This window comes from Rattus norvegicus, chromosome 14, assembly GCF_036323735.1.
Source record: "Rattus norvegicus strain BN/NHsdMcwi chromosome 14, GRCr8, whole genome shotgun sequence".
Lineage (NCBI taxonomy): Eukaryota > Metazoa > Chordata > Mammalia > Rodentia > Muridae > Rattus > Rattus norvegicus.
In genome coordinates this window covers 108,449,334-108,467,352 of record NC_086032.1, presented here as the reverse complement: position 1 = coordinate 108,467,352, position 18,019 = coordinate 108,449,334, and the positions used below count along the sequence as shown (strand labels likewise).

The 18,019-nt window shown below is 40.8% G+C and overlaps 1 protein-coding gene and 1 pseudogene across 5 annotated transcripts in view; one reads left to right on the top strand and one right to left on the bottom strand.

Annotated features, from left to right (window-relative positions):
- Window positions 1-18,019, top strand: part of Acyp2 (acylphosphatase 2) — a 169,531-nt gene that overhangs the window by 105,015 nt on the left and 46,497 nt on the right.
- Window positions 979-2,063, bottom strand: Ppid-ps4 (peptidylprolyl isomerase D, pseudogene 4; annotated as a pseudogene).

Below are 18,019 nucleotides of genomic sequence, written 5' to 3'. Positions count from 1 at the left end.
TTATTACTTTGGAAGGAGTCCAAAGCCTGGTGTTTGTTTGTTTGTTTGTTTGGTTGGTTGGTTTGGTTTTGGTTTTGGTTTTTGGGTTTTTTCCCCCTTTCCTGTTAACACAAATACAGAGCCTCTCTCTCAAAACATCATGGCCTCGGTTCACCAACCCAAAGTCATCAAAAGTATAGATTGATTTAATTTACCAGTCTCCTTGTTTATTTAGGTATGCTCTAGTTTGATCTCTCTCATAGAGGATTTGTAATACCAAACCTATAACCACCTTCATTTTGGTAATTAAAACATTTGTTAGTATTTATTAAGATAACGTTCTCTGTAGCCTTAGCTGATCCTGTTTTGTTTATAGATTAGGTTGGTCTCAGACTCACAAGAAGCCTAAGTATCCTTGCCTTTATCTCCTAAGCATTGAGATCAAAGGCCTGAATTTATTCATTCATCCATGTATCCTTTTTTTCCCAACACTTACAAACAGTTTTATTGAGACATAGCCATGCCTGCTGGTTTATACACATAATTGTGACAGGTCACATCAGTGGTTTTTAATCTTCCTAGCACTGTAAACTTTTAGTACAGTTCTTCATGTGATGACCCCAAACAAATTTATTTTTGTTGCCACTTTATAACTGTAATTTTGCTACTGTTCTGAACTCTAATGTAAAAATATCTGCGTTTTCCAGTGGACCCACAGGTTGAAAACTACTGGGCTAGATGGTCCACAAAGCGAAAAACTTAGTAAAAGTTAGAGTTTAAACATTGGGCAGCTACCACTCTTGGTGAAAATGTAGACAGAAACATTTTAAAATGAAATTCACTGTATTTTATAACACTTTATTAAGAAGGAACCTATGTCAGCACTGCTATGTAAACAATGACAAAGATCAAGGGAAACAAATCAGGGATCATGAGACAGTAATATACATTGTCTTTTATATAATCATTGTATTATAGTTAAAGAAAGTTTAATCCTTATTAAGCAAACATTTTTGCATACACTGCCTTCTCTTTATCATTTGATTGGCTTTAAGCAAGTCCACCTGGATAGCTTTATCTCCTGGGGCTATCTCCTGCGCCTTCTTGAGATCAATCAGTGCTTGTTCATATTCTTTTAATCCTTGCCATCCTTGCGCTTTTCGGTATAGTACTTTAGTATTTGAAGGGTCTATTTTAAGAGCCTCCAAGCAACTGTCAATTGCCCTCTGCCAGTTTGACATCTTCAATTTACAAGCACCAATATTCAGCAGACAACGTAAGGCTATAGGTTGCAGTCTGGATATATCTGCTTTCTCAATAACAGCCTTTGAACTATCCACGTACCTAAAACCTTTGCATATTTTTAATAGGTATCTCCCAGTTCTGAGACTTGAAAAAAGTATTTCCAATTTTTTTACATCTTCAGATATTAATAAAATTTTATCTACATCTTTTAAGTCTATATCTGCATCCTCGAGGAAATCTGGATGACAGTCACCAGAGCCATCTTTAGGGAATATTCCCTAGTCATTTCTGTCTTTCATCTATCCACAGTCTACAATAACACAGTGTGACAGGTTTTTCGCCATTCACTTCTACATTTTCAAGCATCCTTGCCACACCTATCCTTTTATTACTTGACCAAATACCACGCATTTTTCATCCAAATGAGAAGTTGGAATTGTGATAAAGAACTGAGAATCATTTGTATTAGGGCCTGCATTTGCCATGCTCAGCAAACCCTCCCAAATCATACTTATAATGAAAGTTCTCATCTTCAGATTTTTCATCATACATACATGCCTTCTCCACCTGTCCCATTCTGATTCCCCACTCTGAATCATAAATTTCTTAACAATTCGGTGGAAAGGACATCCTTTAAAATGGAGAGGATTCCCAGTTGTGGATCCAGTGCCCTTTTTTCCTGTACACAATGCACAAAAATTTTCTGCAGTTTTGAGAGCAATATCTGCAAACAGTTATAAAACAATTTGTCCAACTCACTCCCCTCTGATGTCCACATCAAACAAGACTCATAGGTTCTTAGAATTGGAGGGCTCGACTGCTGGGGATGAGTAGGACATCTTCACTGCAGACTCTGGAAAGCGGGACCCAAGTGCCTCATGCTGGAAAGGGGTTCAACTCTACTCCACCTCTCTCACCCATATAACCTTAAAACATTGATATCAATTTCCATTTATTTATTCCTTTTTTGGAGATTAATATTTCTGTGGAAAATATATACTTATATTCCCTTTCTCTTTATATAAATTATTTTTTCTATGTTTAACTTAATTTAAATTCCCTTCTATTTATAGGCTTCTGTAAAAGCCTGTTCTCAAGCCAGCATATATGTGTCATATGCTAGGCTAAGCAGTCCCAGTATTCCTATAGAGCCCATGTTGAAAGAAATCAGTTGTTTAAGGTAGTATTGACATCTTAATTTATTTTATTCTCTATAATTTTTTATTGCAGGAGGCATGCAGCCTTGCTTTCTGCTGTCTGAGCAGTAGGACTTTGCCTGCTCCATTGCACAGCAAGGTCTTTTAGCATCTGCTACCTATTAAGCTGCACCTTCAAGGCAGCATAGAGCAGCATGTGGGAAGACCCCAGGCTGAAGTCTGAGCCTGCTGCTCAATGTGTCGTTTGGTTTGCTTTGGGGGAAAGCAGCTCTGTCTTAGCTTATGCTATGAACCCCAGAATTATGCCTGCCAAATTAGCAATATGTTGCCTAGTCACGTACCCCACATGGTCTGGGGAAAAACCACAAGGCTTTGCTAAGAAATCAGTTCTCCCCACTTTCTAATCTTAAAGGGACAGCGTGTTTTCCATTCAGAAATCTGAAATTATTTTTATGTGAATTTTTACCAGATATTGAGGCACCCATGTGTTGTAGAAAATTTTTAATCCCAATCTGAGGTTTCTACCCAGCTTTTGACCATTTAGTTTCTGGATAAAAGACAAACAACTTTTGTTATTTACAATAAGCCTTAAACAGCACAAGAGCTGGGCAGATATCTACCCTTATGTGATTAAAATCTATTTCCTATTGATAACTTACTTACTATGTTTTATCTGCGCTGCTCTTTTATTTTTCACTTTTTTTTTCTTTATTAACTTGAGTATTTCTTATTTACATTTCAATTGTTATTCCCTTTCCCGGTTTCCGGGCCAACATCCCCCTAACACCTGTCCTTTCCCTTCTATATGGGTGTTCCCCTCCCCGTCCTCCCCCCCCCCCATTACCATGCTCCCCTCAACAATCACATTCGCTAGGGGTTCAGTCTTAGTTGGACCCAGGTCTGCGCTGCTCTTAAATCCAATTGGCCAGCCTTCAGGGCTATGCTTTCTTGGCTCCTAACCCATAGTGATTTTTTCTTCTTTCTTTACTTCCTCTCCCCCTCCTGGTTCTCCTCTTTAACCCCCAGGCCCAGGAATCCTCAAACCTCTTCTTCCCAACTATTGACTGTTGGCATCTTTATTTATCAATCAGAAATAACTTCTTCGGGGCAAAGTCACTTGGGTCTAATTACAGACTCTCTTTTCTCTGAGGCAACCAGGTCTTGGGGACCAGCACTTAGCATTATAATACACAGCAAAAGACCAAACCTCAGCAAAGATCACCCCCATAGACTCCTCAGAACCTCCTATCCCAGATCTCCAGCTACTCCCAGAGATCCCCCCACTGCCATTGACTTTGGTTTTCACTTCCAGCCCTCCCCCACACCCCTTCTCCCCATACCTGATCCCCTTTCCCATCCCCCTCCTCACCTCCTTTCCCACTCAGTTCTCTCCTGGAGAGTCTACCTCTGATGACTCTTTTGTTTTCCCTTCTGAGAGAGATTTATGCATCCTCCCTTGGACCATCTTTATTACTTAGTTCCTTTGGGTCTGTGAATTGTAATATTATTATCCTGTACTTTCTGGCCAATGCCACATATAAGTGAGTACATAACATGCCTGCCTTTCTGAGAACCCACCATGTTAATTTCCAAAGTGGTTGTATCCCACCAGCAATAGAGGACTGTTCTTGCTGCACATCCTTTCTACCATGTGCAGTCACTTGTGTTTTTGACCTTAGCCATTCTCATTGGAATGAGGTAGAATCTCAGGGTCGTTTTTATTTGCATTCCCCTGATTACTAAGAATGGTGAGCATTTCTTTAAGTGCTTCTCAGCCATTCGAAATTCCTCTGTTGAGAATTCTGTTTAGCTCTGTACCCCATTGTTTAGTTGGGTTATTTGGTTTGATGATGTCTAATTTCTTAAGTTCTTTATATATTTTGAATATTAGCCCTCTAATGAATGTAGCGTTGGAAAAGATCTTTTCCCAATTGTTAGGCTACCATTTGGTTGTCTTTATGGTGTCCTCAGCCTTACAAAAGCTTCTCAATTTCATCTGACCCCTGCCCCTTCCCCATTATTGAGTCTTCTCACTGTGATTATAATACATATCCAGGTTATCTTAGGTAGGCCTGAGTACTTCATGAGGTCAAGTCTTTCTTAAGTAGGACTTTCTCTTTGTACAAGCCTTTGTGCCTTTCAAGATTGCTTTTGAAATAATCATAAATCTAGCACATTCTGAAGCATTATTCTCAAGTGAGTCCATTTAGTGGCTAGACTACATTGTTTATCAAACATAACATTAGAAAATTCACTGTGATAAAACACTTACTAAACAAGTATTAGGGCTTGAATTCAATCCCCAGAGCCTATGTACAAATGCTAGGTTGTAGGCTGTGGTGGCAAGTATGTGTAATCCCAGAGCTGGAAAAGTAGAGAAAGGTGGCTATCTGGAACTCGCTGACCAGCTAGCCTAGCCTACTTGGCAAAACGTCAGGCCAGTGAGAGGCCCTGTTGCAGCCCCACTCCAAAGATAAAGATGAATATGCCTGAGAGAAAAGACACCCAAGGTTGACCCTTGACATACTCTGGTATACACCTGCACACACAAACACTAACAGAACAATCAGTGACTTCATTGTAGCTGAAGACATCTTCTGAACTGAGACGTGATTGAAGTAGAAACTGAGAGAGAGATGAGAGAAGAGAGGAAGGGTAATGGGTCCAGTTGGAGCTACAGGGAGAGAAGGTGGGCACAGGAGAAGAGCTGATGCAATGAGGGATAAGCAAGAGAAGAGTAAGAATCTTTAGGAGTGTTTGCTATCAGTTCCCTTACTGAGGATGTATCTACATCAGGTAAGCAAAACAGACTACTGAACAGCATTGGGAGAGCCATAGGCACTCACAGGAGCTAGGTCTGTTGTCCTTTCAATCAAGGAATCTGCTTTGGGAAAGCATAATCTGTCCTCGCTGCCTTTCCTCCAGTGGATGCAATGGCAGGAAGTAGTCAGTCAGAACAGGCTGCCTGTGCAGCTGTGCTCACGTTCCTACAAGCCAGCTGTGCCAGGTGAAGGTCAGTAGGTGATCATCCAGGCCTGGTGTTTTCCAATTGAGTAATAAAACACTACTGTCTTACCTCAAAGGTCTGGCATGAGATATGGTTGCAAAGAAAGATATTGCAGAAAAACAGAGCACCATCACATTCCCTGTCTCTGCCTAAGAGAACCTGGGACTCTATCCAAAGCAAAAACTGAACAGCACAGTTTTAAAGGGGGACTATCAGAACCAGTTGAATGGCCTTCCCTCTGCCTTTCTGCAGGCTCCAGCATACTTGTTACCCTACTGCCATTCATTCAACTATGCCATAGACTGTATGGCACCCTGGAGTTGTCAGTGTTCTACTTGGCAGTTTAGTAGACATCATTTGGAATTCACATGAAGTCTACTTTCTTCCATTTGGATAATAGAAACAATAGTCAGTATAAAATGCCAAAAGAAGTCTGGCTTTTGATGGAACTAGTAATTTCTCCGACTTCCCTCCAACAGACAATATGTAACTGTGACAGTGGCTGGGACACCCTCTGGACTGCCAGGCTTTCCAGCATCTGATGGGGCCTGTGAGGTGAGAGGTGCAGGCCCATGTCCATGTCAGGTAGCTCAGATGCTTTTGGACACACTAAGCCTGGGTGTATTCTGAGCTATGGTGTATGGCAGAACTTTCAGTGTCCATTTGGGGGGGCCCCTTTGGTGTCCATCTTTTACCCAGAAGTCTGATAGAGTATCTCAGTCTGGTAAGCACTCAGGTTTGCCAGCCTTTGAAACTGCAGAGTGAAATTGGACAGTTGTGATGGACTGTCTCAGTCTTGCTGTTCTGATGGACTGTTTCAGAACCACTGTTGTCACAGACTGTTTCATTCCTTTCTTCTTTAATTTGTTTTATTTGTCAGATATCATCTCACAGTAAAAAGAAAAATAGCATGGGGATTATGCACTATGTAATAATTTTGGATTTTATTCTTAGCGTAATCAGAAATCACTACAGGATTTTGAGTAGCAGACTCAAAATCTGCTTCATGTTTTGTGTGGATCACTCTGGCTCATGGATAAAATGTGGACTGTCTGGAAGCAATCATATATCATGGGGGAGCTGATTCTAGGAGTCAGGGTGTGCCATTTTTCTACCATCAGATGGTAACTATAACAGTGGATAGCAGAGACCATGTCGGGGTACAGTTGCATGAGTTTGAGATGAACTGGATAGTGGGCTATGATGTGGGGGTATAGTTAGTGTGTTTGTGAGATAAACTGGAGAGTGTGCTATAAAAGACATCAAGAATGATTCCTCAACTTTTGACCAGAGCAACTAGTACAATTGCATTGGTAGAAGAAATGGAGAAGTCATGATGGAGCCAATCTTTGCAGGACATGCCTATGCTTTGGACATACTAAGCTGGAGGTGACGAGGCAATAGAGTTCTGTTGCCAGTCTGCTCTTTGAGTTAGGAGTTGAAAAGTTAGAGCTGAGGACATTCATATGGGCAGATGTGCTCTTTCAAGGTCTGCAGTCTCAAGTCAAGAGGAGGAAACAACAAAACTAACCCAGATGGAGGGGTCATCGGGGTGGTGGGATGGAAGCCAGGACAGTGCAATGTTGGAAAATGAAAGATGTAAAAGGACATGTTCAAATGTGAGCTGCAGTTAAATCAATGAGGAGAGGCCAGAGATGTTACAACTGGATTTTAGAACAGAAGAATCATTTGCAAGAGAGTCAGTTATTTTTCAATTGCTGTGATAAGGCACCATGATTGAAGCAAGTTATAGAAGAAAGGGTTTATTACGGGGCTTACAGTTTTTGAAGATGAGTCTATGACAATCCTGGTGAGGAGCAACTTAAATGGCCAGTAAATATCTTCAACAAAATTATAGAAGAAAACTCCCCTATCCTAACGAAAAGAGATGCCCATGAACATACAAGAAGCCTGTGGAACTCCAAATAGACTGGACCAGAAAAGAAACTCCTTCCATCACATAATACTCAAAACACCAAGTAAACAAGACAAAGAAAGAATATTAAAAGCAGTAAGGGAAAAAGGTCAAGTAACATATAAAGGCAGACCTATCAGAATTACACCAGACTTCTCAGACTATGAAAGCCAGAAGATCCTGGGCAGATGTCATACAGACCCTAAGAGAACACAAGCTGAGGCTACTCGGGTGCAGAAGATACCATAGAAAACAGTGACACAACAGTCAAAGGAAATGCAAAACATGAAACAGTCCTAACCAAAAACATCCAGGAAATCCAGGACACAATGAGAAGACCAAACCTAAAAGTAATAGGTATAGAAGAGAGAGAAGATTCCCAACTTAAAGGGCCAGTAAATATCTCCAACAATGGCTGGTGGGTATTGAACCCAGGTCTTCTGCAAAAGCAGTAAGTACTCTTAACTGCTGAGCCATCTCTCCAGCCCCAGTGAATATATTAGGTTTTCATTCTTTTTTTTTTTCTTTTTTTCGGAGCTGGGGATCGAACCCAGGGCCTTGCGCTTGCTAGGCAAGTGCTCTACCGCTGAGCTAAATCCCCAACCCCTAGGTTTTTAATCATGATCCAGCCCACAACAGGGAATGTGTTGAAGTCAACAAAGCTGAAAGGAGTTGGCGATCTGAAGAACACTTTGACATCAGACATGGAGATGGCAGAGTTTGCTCTGATGGTTTTTGGTCTTGCTTTGGTCCAGTATTTCCTCACTATGTTCCCTTTCCTTCCTTTTGGAAAGACAATGTATGTCCTGTGCCATTATATGCTGGAATATGTAATCTATTTTTTACTTTAATTTCAAAGGGGATTACAGTTAAGAGATCACATGAATCTTCAGAAGAGACTTTGAACTTTGGACTTTTAAACAGGATTTAGAGTGTTATACACTATGGGGACTTTTGAAGTTTGAATGAATGCAGTTTTGCATTATGATATGATGACAACTCTACGAGGGTCAGGAGTGGGATGTACTGGTTTGAATGAAAATGGTCCCCATAGGCCTATAAGTGGCTTTGTTGGAGGAAGTGGTAACTGGGTGGGCTTTGAGGTGTCTTAGCACAGCGGTAAAACCCTAAGACATGTGTGTGTGTGTGTGTGTGTGTGTGTGTGTGTGTGTGTGTGTGTGTGTGTGTATGGGTGTGTGTGTTTGTGTAAAATCTGTTATAGCAAAAGTGTATGGAAGCCTTTGATCTTATCTTTATCTGCTTCTGTATTGTTTGAATTGTCACAGCCCTTATTTTTGTATATATATAAATATATATATATTTTTTATTAACTTGATTATTTCTTATATACATTTCGAGTGTTATTCCCTTTCCCGGTTTCCGGGCAAACATCCCCCTCCCCCCTCCCCTTCCTTATGGGTGTTCCCCTCCCCACCCTCCCCCATTGCCGCCCTCCCCCCAACAGTCTAGTTCACTGGGGGTTCAGTCTTAGCAGGACCCATGACTTCCCCTTCCACTGGTGCTCTTATTAGGATATTCATTGCTACCTATGAGGTCAGAGTCCAAGGTCAGTCCATGTATAGTCTTTAGGTAGTGGCTTAGTCCCTGGAAGCTCTGGTTGCTTGGTATTGTTGTACATATGGGGTCTCGAGCCCCTTCAAGCTCTTCCAGTTCTTTCTCTGATTCCTTCAACGGGGGTCCTATTCTCAGTTCAGTGGTTTGCTGCTGGCATTCGCCTCTGTATTTGCTGTATTCTGGCTGTGTCTCTCAGGAGCGATCTACATCCGGGTCCTGTCGGCCTGCACTTCTTTGCTTCATCCATCTTGTCTAATTGGGTGGCTGTATATGTATGGGCCACATGTGCGGCAGGCTCTGAAGGTGTTCCTTCAGTCTCTGTTTTAATCTTTGCCTCTCTATTCCCTGCCAAGGGTATTCTTGTTCCCCTTTTAAAGAAGGAGTGAAGCATTCACATTTTGATCATCCATCTTGAGTTTCATTTGTTCTAGGCATCTAGGGTAATTCAAGCATTTGGGCTAATAGCCACTTATCAATGAGTGCATACCATGTGTGTTTTTCTGTGATTGGGTTACCTCACTCAGGATGATATTTTCCAGTTCCAACCATTTGCCTATGAATTTCATAAAGTCATTGTTTTTGATAGCTGAGTAATATTCCATTGTGTAGATGTACCACATTTTCTGTATCCATTCCTCTGTTGAAGGGCATCTGGGTTCTTTCCAGCTTCTGGCTATTATAAATAAGGCTGCGATGAACATAGTGGAGCACGTATCTTTTTTATATGTTGGGGCATCTTTTGGGTATATACCCAAGAGAGGTATAGCTGGATCCTCAGGCAGTTCAATGTCCAATTTTCTGAGGAACCTCCAGAATGATTTCCAGAATGGTTGTACCAGTCTGCAACCCCACCAACAATGGAGGAGTGTTCCTCTTTCTCCACATCCTCTCCAGCATCTGCTGTCACCTGAGTTTTTGATCTTAGCCATTCTCACTGTTGTGAGGTGAAATCTCAGGGTTGTTTTGATTTGCATTTCCCTTATGACTAAAGATGTTGAACATTTCTTTAGGTGTTTCTCAGCCATTCGGCATTCCTCGGCTGTAAATTCTTTGTTTAGCTCTGAACCCCATTTTTTAATAGGGTTATTTGTCTCCCTGCGGTCTAACTTCTTGAGTTCTTTGTATATTTTGTGTATAAGGCCTCTATCTGTTGTAGGATTGGTAAAGATCTTTTCCCAATCTGTTGGTTGCCGTTTTGTCCTAACCACAGTGTCCTTTGCCTTACAGAAGCTTTGCAGTTTTATGAGATCCCATATGTCGATTCTTGATCTTAGAGCATAAGCCATTGGTGTTTTGGTCAGGAAATTTTTTCCAGTGCCCATGTGTTCCAGATGCTTCCCTAGTTTTTCTTCTATTAGTTTGAGTGTGTTTGGTTTGATGTGGAGGTCCTTGATACACTTGGACTTAAGCTTTCTACAGGGTGATAAGCATGGATCGATCTGCATTCTTCTACATGTTGACCTCCAGTTGAACCAGCACCATTGCTGAAAATGCTATCTTTTTTCCATTGGATGGTTTTGGCTCCTTTGTCAAAAATCAAGTGCCCATAGGTGTGTGGGTTCATTTCTGGGTCTTCAATTCTATTCCATTGGTCTATCTGTCTGTCTCTGTACCAATACCATGCAGTTTTTATCACTATTGCTCTGTAATACTGCTTGAGTTCAGGGATAGTGATTCCCCCTGAAGTCCTTTTATTGTTGAGGATAGTTTTAGCTATCCTGGGTTTTTTGTTATTCCAGATGAATTTGCAAATTGTTCTGTCTAACTCTTTGAAGAAATGGATTGGTATTTTGATGGGGATTGCATTGAATCTGTAGATCGCTGTTGGGAAAATGGCCATTTTTACTATATTAATCCTGCCAATCCATGAGCATGGGAGATCTTTCCATCTTCTGAGGTCTTCTTCAATTTCTTTCTTCAGTGTCTTGAAGTTCTTATTGTACAAATCTTTTACTTGCTTGGTTAAAGTCACACTGAGGTACTTTATATTATTTGGGTCTATTATGAAGGGTGTCGTTTCCCTAATTTCTTTCTCGGCTTGTTTCTCTTTTGTGTAGAGGAAGGCTACTGATTTATTTGAGTTAATTTTATACCCAGCCACTTTGCTGAAGTTGTTTATCAGCTTTAGTAGTTCTCTGGTGGAACTTTTGGGATCACTTAAATATACTATCATGTCATCTGCAAATAGTGATATTTTGACCTCTTCTTTTCCGATCTATATCCCCTTGATCTCCTTTTGTTGTCTGATTGCTCTGGCTAGAACTTCAAGAACTATATTGAATAAGTAGGGAGAGAGTGGGCAGCCTTGTCTAGTCCCTGATTTTAGTGGGATTGCTTCAAGTTTCTCTCCATTTAGTTTAATGTTAGCAACTGGTTTGCTGTATATGGCTTTTACCATGTTTAGGTATGGGCCTTGAATTCCTATTCTTTCCAGGACTTTTATCATGAAGGGGTGTTGAATTTTGTCAAATGCTTTCTCAGCGTCTAATGAAATGATCATGTGGTTTTGTTCTTTCAGTTTGTTTATATAATGGATCATGTTGATGGTTTTCCATATATTAAACCATCCCTGCATGCCTGGGATGAAGCCTACTTGATCATGGTGGATGATTGTTTTGATGTGCTCTTGGATTCGGTTTGCCAGAATTTTATTGAGTATTTTTGCGTCGATATTCATAAGGGAAATTGGTCTGAAGTTCTCTTTCTTTGTTGTGTCTTTGTGTGGTTTAGGTGTAAGAGTAATTGTGGCTTCATAGAAGGAATTCGGTAGTGCTCCATCTGTTTCAATTTTGTGGAATAGTTTGGATAATATTGGTATGAGGTCTTCTAGGAAGGTCTGATAGAATTGTGCACTAAAGCCCGTCTGGACCTGGGCTCTTTTTGGTTGGGAGACCTTTAATGACTGCTTCTATTTCCTTAGGATTTATGGGGTTGTTTAACTGGTTTATCTGTTCCTGATTTAACTTCGGTACCTGGTATCTGTCTAGGAAGTTGTCCATTTCCTGAAGATTTTCAAGTTTTGTTGAATATAGGCTTTTATAGTAAGATCTGATGATTTTTTGAATTTCCTCTGAATCTGTAGTTATGTCTCCCTTTTCATTTCTGATTTTGTTAATTTGGACACACTCTCTGGGTCCTCTTGTTAGTCTGGCTAAGGGTTTATCTATCTTGTTGATTTTCTCAAAGAACCAACTTTTGGTTCTGTTGATTCTTTCTATGGTCCTTTTTGTTTCTACTTGGTTGATTTCAGCTCTGAGTTTGATTATTTCCTGCCTTCTACTCCTCCTGGGTGTATTTGCTTCTTTTTGTTCTAGAGCTTTTAGGTGTGCTGTCAAGCTGCTGACATATGCACTTTCCTGTTTCTTTATGCAGGCACTCAGCGCTATGAGTTTTCCTCTTAGCACAGCTTTCATTGTGTCCCATAAGTTTGGGTATGTTTTACCTTCATTTTCATTAAATTCTAAAAAGTTTTTAATTTCTTTCTTTATTTCTTCCTTGACCAGGTTATCATTGAGTAGAGCATTGTTCAATTTCCATGTATATGTGGGCATTCTTCCCTTATTGTTATTGAAGACCAGTTTTAGGCCGTGGTGGTCCGATAGCACGCATGGGATTATTTCTATCTTTCTGTACCTGTTGAGGCCCGTTTTTTGACCAATCATATGGTCAACTTTGGAGAAAGTACCATGAGGAGCTGAGAAGAAGGTATATCCTTTTGCTTTACGATAGAATGTTCTATAAATATCTGTTAAGTCCATTTCGCTCATGACTTCTCTTAGTCTGTCTACGTCTCTGTTTAATTTCTGTTTCCATGATCTGTCCACTGATGAGAGTGGGGTGTTGAAATCTCCTACTATTATTGTGTGAGGTGCAATGTGTGTTTTGAGCTTTAGTAAGGTTTCTTTTATGTATGTAGGTGCCCTTGTATTTGGGGCATAGATATTTAGGATTGAGAGTTCATCTTGGTGGATTTTTCCTTTGATGAATATGAAGTGTCCTTCCTTATCTTGTTTGATGACTTTTAGTTGAAAATTGATTTTATTTGATATTAGAATGGCTACTCCAGCTTGCTTCTTCCAACCATTTGCTTGGAAAGTTGTTTTTCAGCCTTTTACTCTGAGGTAGTGTCTGTCTTTGTCTCTGAGGTGTGTTTCCTGTAGGCAGCAGAATGCAGAATCTTCGTTGCGTATCCAGTTTGTTAATCTATGTCTTTTTATTGGGGAGTTGAGGCCATTGATGTTGAGAGATATTGAGGAATAGTGATTATTGCTTCCTGTTATATTCATATTTGGATGTGAGGTTATGTTTGTGTGCTTTTCTTCTCTTTGTTTTGTTGCCAAGACGATTAGTTTCTTGCTTCTTCTAGGGTATAGCTTGCCTCCTTATGTTGGGCTTTACCATTTATTATCCTTTGTAGTGCTGGATTTGTAGAAAGATATTGTGTAAATTTGGTTTTGTCATGGAATATCTTGGTTTCTCCATCTATGTTAATTGAGAGTTTTGCAGGATACAGTAACCTGTTCTGGCATTTGTGTTCTCTTAGGGTCTGTATGACATCAGTCCAGGATCTTCTGGCCTTCATAGTTTCTGGCGAAAAGTCTGGTGTGATTCTGATAGGTCTGCCTTTATATGTTACTTGACTTTTTCCCTTACTGCTTTTAATATTCTTTCTTTATTTTGTGCGTTTGGTGTTTTGACTATTATGTGATGGGAGGTGTTTCTTTTCTGGTCCAATCTATTTGGAGTTCTGTAGGCTTCTTGTATGTCTATGGGTATCTCTTTTTTTAGGTTAGGGAAGTTTTCTTCTATGATTTTGTTGAAGATATTTACTGGTCCTTTGAGCTGGGAGTCTTCACTCTCTTCTATACCTATTATCCTTAGGTTTGATCTTATCATTGAGTCCTGGATTTCCTGTATGTTTTGGACCAGTAGCTTTTTCCGCTTTACATTATCTTTGACAGTTGAGTCAATGATTTCTATGGAATCTTCTGCTCCTGAGATTCTCTCTTCCATCTCTTGTATTCTGTTGGTGAAGCTTGTAATCTACAGCTCCTTGTCTCTTCTTTTGGTTTTCTATATCCAGGGTTTTTTCCATGTGTTCTTTCTTGATTGCTTCTATTTCCATTTTTAATTCCTTCAACTGTTTGATTGTGTTTTCCTGGAATTTTTCAGGGATTTTTGCGATTCCTCTCTGTAGGCTTCTACTTGTTCTCTAAGGGAGTTCTTCACGTCTTTCTTTAAATCCTCCAGCATCATGATCAAATATGATTTTGAAACTAGATCTTGCTTTTCTGGTGTGTTTGGATATTCCATGTTTGCTTTGGTGGGAGAATTGGGCTCCGATGTTGCCATGTAGTCTTGGTTTCTGTTGCTTGGATTCCTGCGCTTGCCTCTCGCCATCAGATTATCTCTAGTGTTACTTTGTTCTGCTATTTCTGACAGTGGCTAGACTGTCCTATAAGCCTGTGTGTCAGGAGTGCTGTAGACCTGTTTTCCTGTTTTCTTTCAGCCAGTTATGGGGACAGAGTGTTCTGCTTTTGGGCGTGTAGTTTTTCCTCTGTACAGGTCTTCAGCTGTTCCTGTGGGCCTGTGTCTTGAGTTCACCAGGCAGGTCACTTGCAGCAGAAAAGTTGGTCTTACCTGTAGTCCCGAGGCTCAAGTTTGCTCGTGGGGTGTTGCTTATGAGCTCTCTGCTGAGGCAGCAACCAGGAAGATCTGCGTCACCCTTTCCGGGAGCTTCCGTGCACCAGGGTTTCAGATGGCGTTTGGTGTTTTCCTCTGGCGTCCGAGATGTGTGCAGAGTGCAGTCTCTTCTGGTTCCCCAGGCGTGTCTGCCTCTCTGAAGGTTTAGCTCTCCCTCCCACGGGATTTTGGTGCAGAGAACTGTTTATCCGGTCTGTTCCTTCAGATTATGGCGGTGTCTCAGGCGCAGCGGTCCTCCTGCGTCTGGGCCCTCCTCTGCGGGAACCCAGAGGCCGTATACAGTTTCCTCTTGGGCCAGGGATGTGGGCAGGGGTGGGCAGTGTTGGTGGTCTCTTCCACTCTCAGCCTCAGGAGGGCCCACCTGACCAAGCGGTGAGGTCTCTCTCTCACGGGGTTTGGGAGCAGAGAGCTGCTGCGGTCCGGGATCCGCAGTTTTGGGGCTCCCGGTAAACACAGGAAGTGCCCGGTCCTAGCGGAATTCTGCCTCTGTGTGTCCTGAGTTCACCAGGCAGGTCACTTGCAGCAGAAAAGTTGGTCTTACCTGTAGTCCCGAGGCTCAAGTTCGCTCGCGGGGTGCTGCCCATGAGCTCTCTGTGGCGGCAGCCATTTTTGTATATTTTTAATTTAGAAAGTGTTTTACAAAGCCATATAAGAATCCCTGGCTTGGAAATGCACCCTAGTAAAGTCACTGTTACTATGTTGGAAAGCTAAGTCAGAGTTTGCATTTGGCTCAATGGGAAGAGACATCAGCTCTGGAAGCTTGGATGTAAAGGAAAGGTAAGATAGGTCAATACTGGAGGAAACTCAGTGAAAGTCTTTTGAGTAAAAAACCTCAAACATCCCAAAATAAGGAGTGGGACGTCATGGGAAGACAAAGGCTGGTAGGCATTACAACCAGCAAAACAAGGGCCCAATGCTGTGAGTTAAGCTGGGGGTGCTAAAACTTTATTAGAAGAATTGAGTTATTTGATAGAACAGTGACTTTTAGTGATAGATAAGCCCCTTTTATAAGCTCTGCAAGCAAGTCTCACTAAGGGAACAATGTTGAGATCATTTTAGAAATAAGGGGGAGTGATTCCCCTATGGCTTTTTATGTCTACACAGTTCTAGGGAATGTGAGAATAGGTTTCTGAAGATGAACTAACAACCTATCTTTCTGCTTGTGGGATGCTCTGGTAAAAAGATCATGGGCAAAAGCATCTCTCAACCAGCTTCGTTGGTGTAGGTCAGAGAGGCCACAAGAGAAGCTATTTCTGCTGCTGGGAAAAAGACTCAGGAGTGTCTTCCTGGAATTGGTTCTCATTTCAAAGTCAAAAATAGCTTTGAAATGGGCTATATGGGAATTGGGGCCTATTCATTATAAGAGCATCTGTCAGGAGCTCTTAGAAATTAGTTGAAATTCAAATAAAGTCCAAATAAAGCTTGTATCACACTCATCAATTTCAAGTTTAAAAAACACTCATAAAACCAGTTACAGCTTAAGACACAAGATGGGAAGCCGTAGCTTTCTGCTTACTGTGCTAACTTTGAACATAAGCCACAATATTAAATTCCTTTAAAAGTGTTCCTTCCTAGGTACCTGAACTTTTCAAGTGAGATTAATTTTCATATTTTAAAGTTTTAGTGTACATTTCATCAAACAGTTCTAGATCTTGATTGTGTTATTCTGCTGCTTTTCTTTGTTAGAATGAAGCCGTTGGACATTAAGGTCATAAAGCCCGGATTGGCTGCATGAATTTTTCCCTTTCTCTTTATTCCAATTTTAGTGAGATCTTCAGCTTAGATGTTGTAAGAAAGCTTCCTCTTTTGCTTCCATGTATCTCCATAAGTATCTTAAGATGCCCCTTAAAAGGTGAACCAGGGGTTTGCCTCTTTGCACTAAGGAGAAAGGGGAAGGTAACAGATGACCCTGACTCCAGATCCCAGTTCCATACACAGTGGTATCAGGAGTGCCCCAGGTCTCGGCATGATGAGTGCAAGCAGGAGCAAGGTTCTTAACTTTGTATACCCTCATTTGATGCCCTCATTTCTTTTGTTTTTCTTCTGGTTCTCCCTTATGTGTTGAGATATACAATAAAATCTAGAATATATTAAATACAATATAAATGTGTAATGTTCTGCTACAATTTTATTTCTGAAAAAAATATTAATAGTGAATTTGTTTTTTTCCTGTGTGCCTAATGTTCACAGTGAGTGGAGTTATTATTAAGACTCCCTTCCGTCTCTAAATAGCAACATTTTCCCACCTGGGAAATGTGGTTCTTGTAAATATTAATGACCACATGGTGGTATGTTTAGTTCTAACTTATTGAGCAGTTTGTTAAAACTTGTTTGCTGATATACACACTCTTTTTTTTTTTTTTTTTTTTTTTAACTCATATTTCTTTATTTGAAAGGTGCCTCTTAGCTGGAAATTTCCCTTGACTTTTTTTTCTTTCTTTTTTTTTTTTTTTTACATTTTTTTTTTTTTTATTAACTTGAGTATTTCTTATATACATTTCGAGTGTTATTCCCTTTCCCGGTTTCCGGGCAAACATCCCCCTCCCCCCTCCCCTTCCTTATGGGTGTTCCCCTCCCAACCCTCCCCCCATTGCCGCCCTCCCCCCATAGACTAGTTCACTGTGGGTTCAGTCTTAGCAGGACCCAGGGCTTCCCCTTCCACTGGTGCTCTTACTAGGATATTCATTGCTACCTATGGGGTCAGAGTCCAGGGTCAGTCCATGTATAGTCTTTAGGTAGTGGCTTAGTCCCTGGAAGCTCTGGTTGCTTGGCATTGTTGTACTTTTGGGGTCTCGAGCCCCTTCAAGCTCTTCCAGTTCTTTCTCTGATTCCTTCAATAGGGGACCTATTCTCAGTTCAGTGGTTTGCTGCTGGCATTCGCCTCTATATTTGCTGTATTCTGGCTGTGTCTCTCAGGAGCGATCTACATCCGGCTCCTGTCGGTCTGCACTTCTTTGCTTCATCCATCTTGTCTAATTGGGTGGCTGTATATGTATGGGCCACATGTGGGGCAGGCTCTGAATGGGTGTTCCTTCAGTCTCTGTTTTAATCTTTGCCTCTCCCTTCCCTGCCAAGGGTATTCTTTTTCCTCATTTAAAGAAGGAGTGAAGCATTCACAGATATACACACTCTTGAGAATGTCCTTGTGCACCTTATTTACTTGCATTTCACATGAATGGCATGCTTTTATCCTCAGCCTCTTTATGTCTTGGTTTTAGTATTTTTGAAAATATGATTAATACTCATTACATATGCTAAGCTTCTGTGTCATTATGAATATTTCTCAGTTATGTTTCTCTTATTATAATTCAGGTTTCAATACTAAGATTATTTTTGTTGCTGGTTTATTTATTTTTTATTTTAATTTCCATTGTTGTCACAAACTTTTGAAAGATAATTGTCCATCTAAAGGCTTCATAATTTTTTTTTACCTTGGAT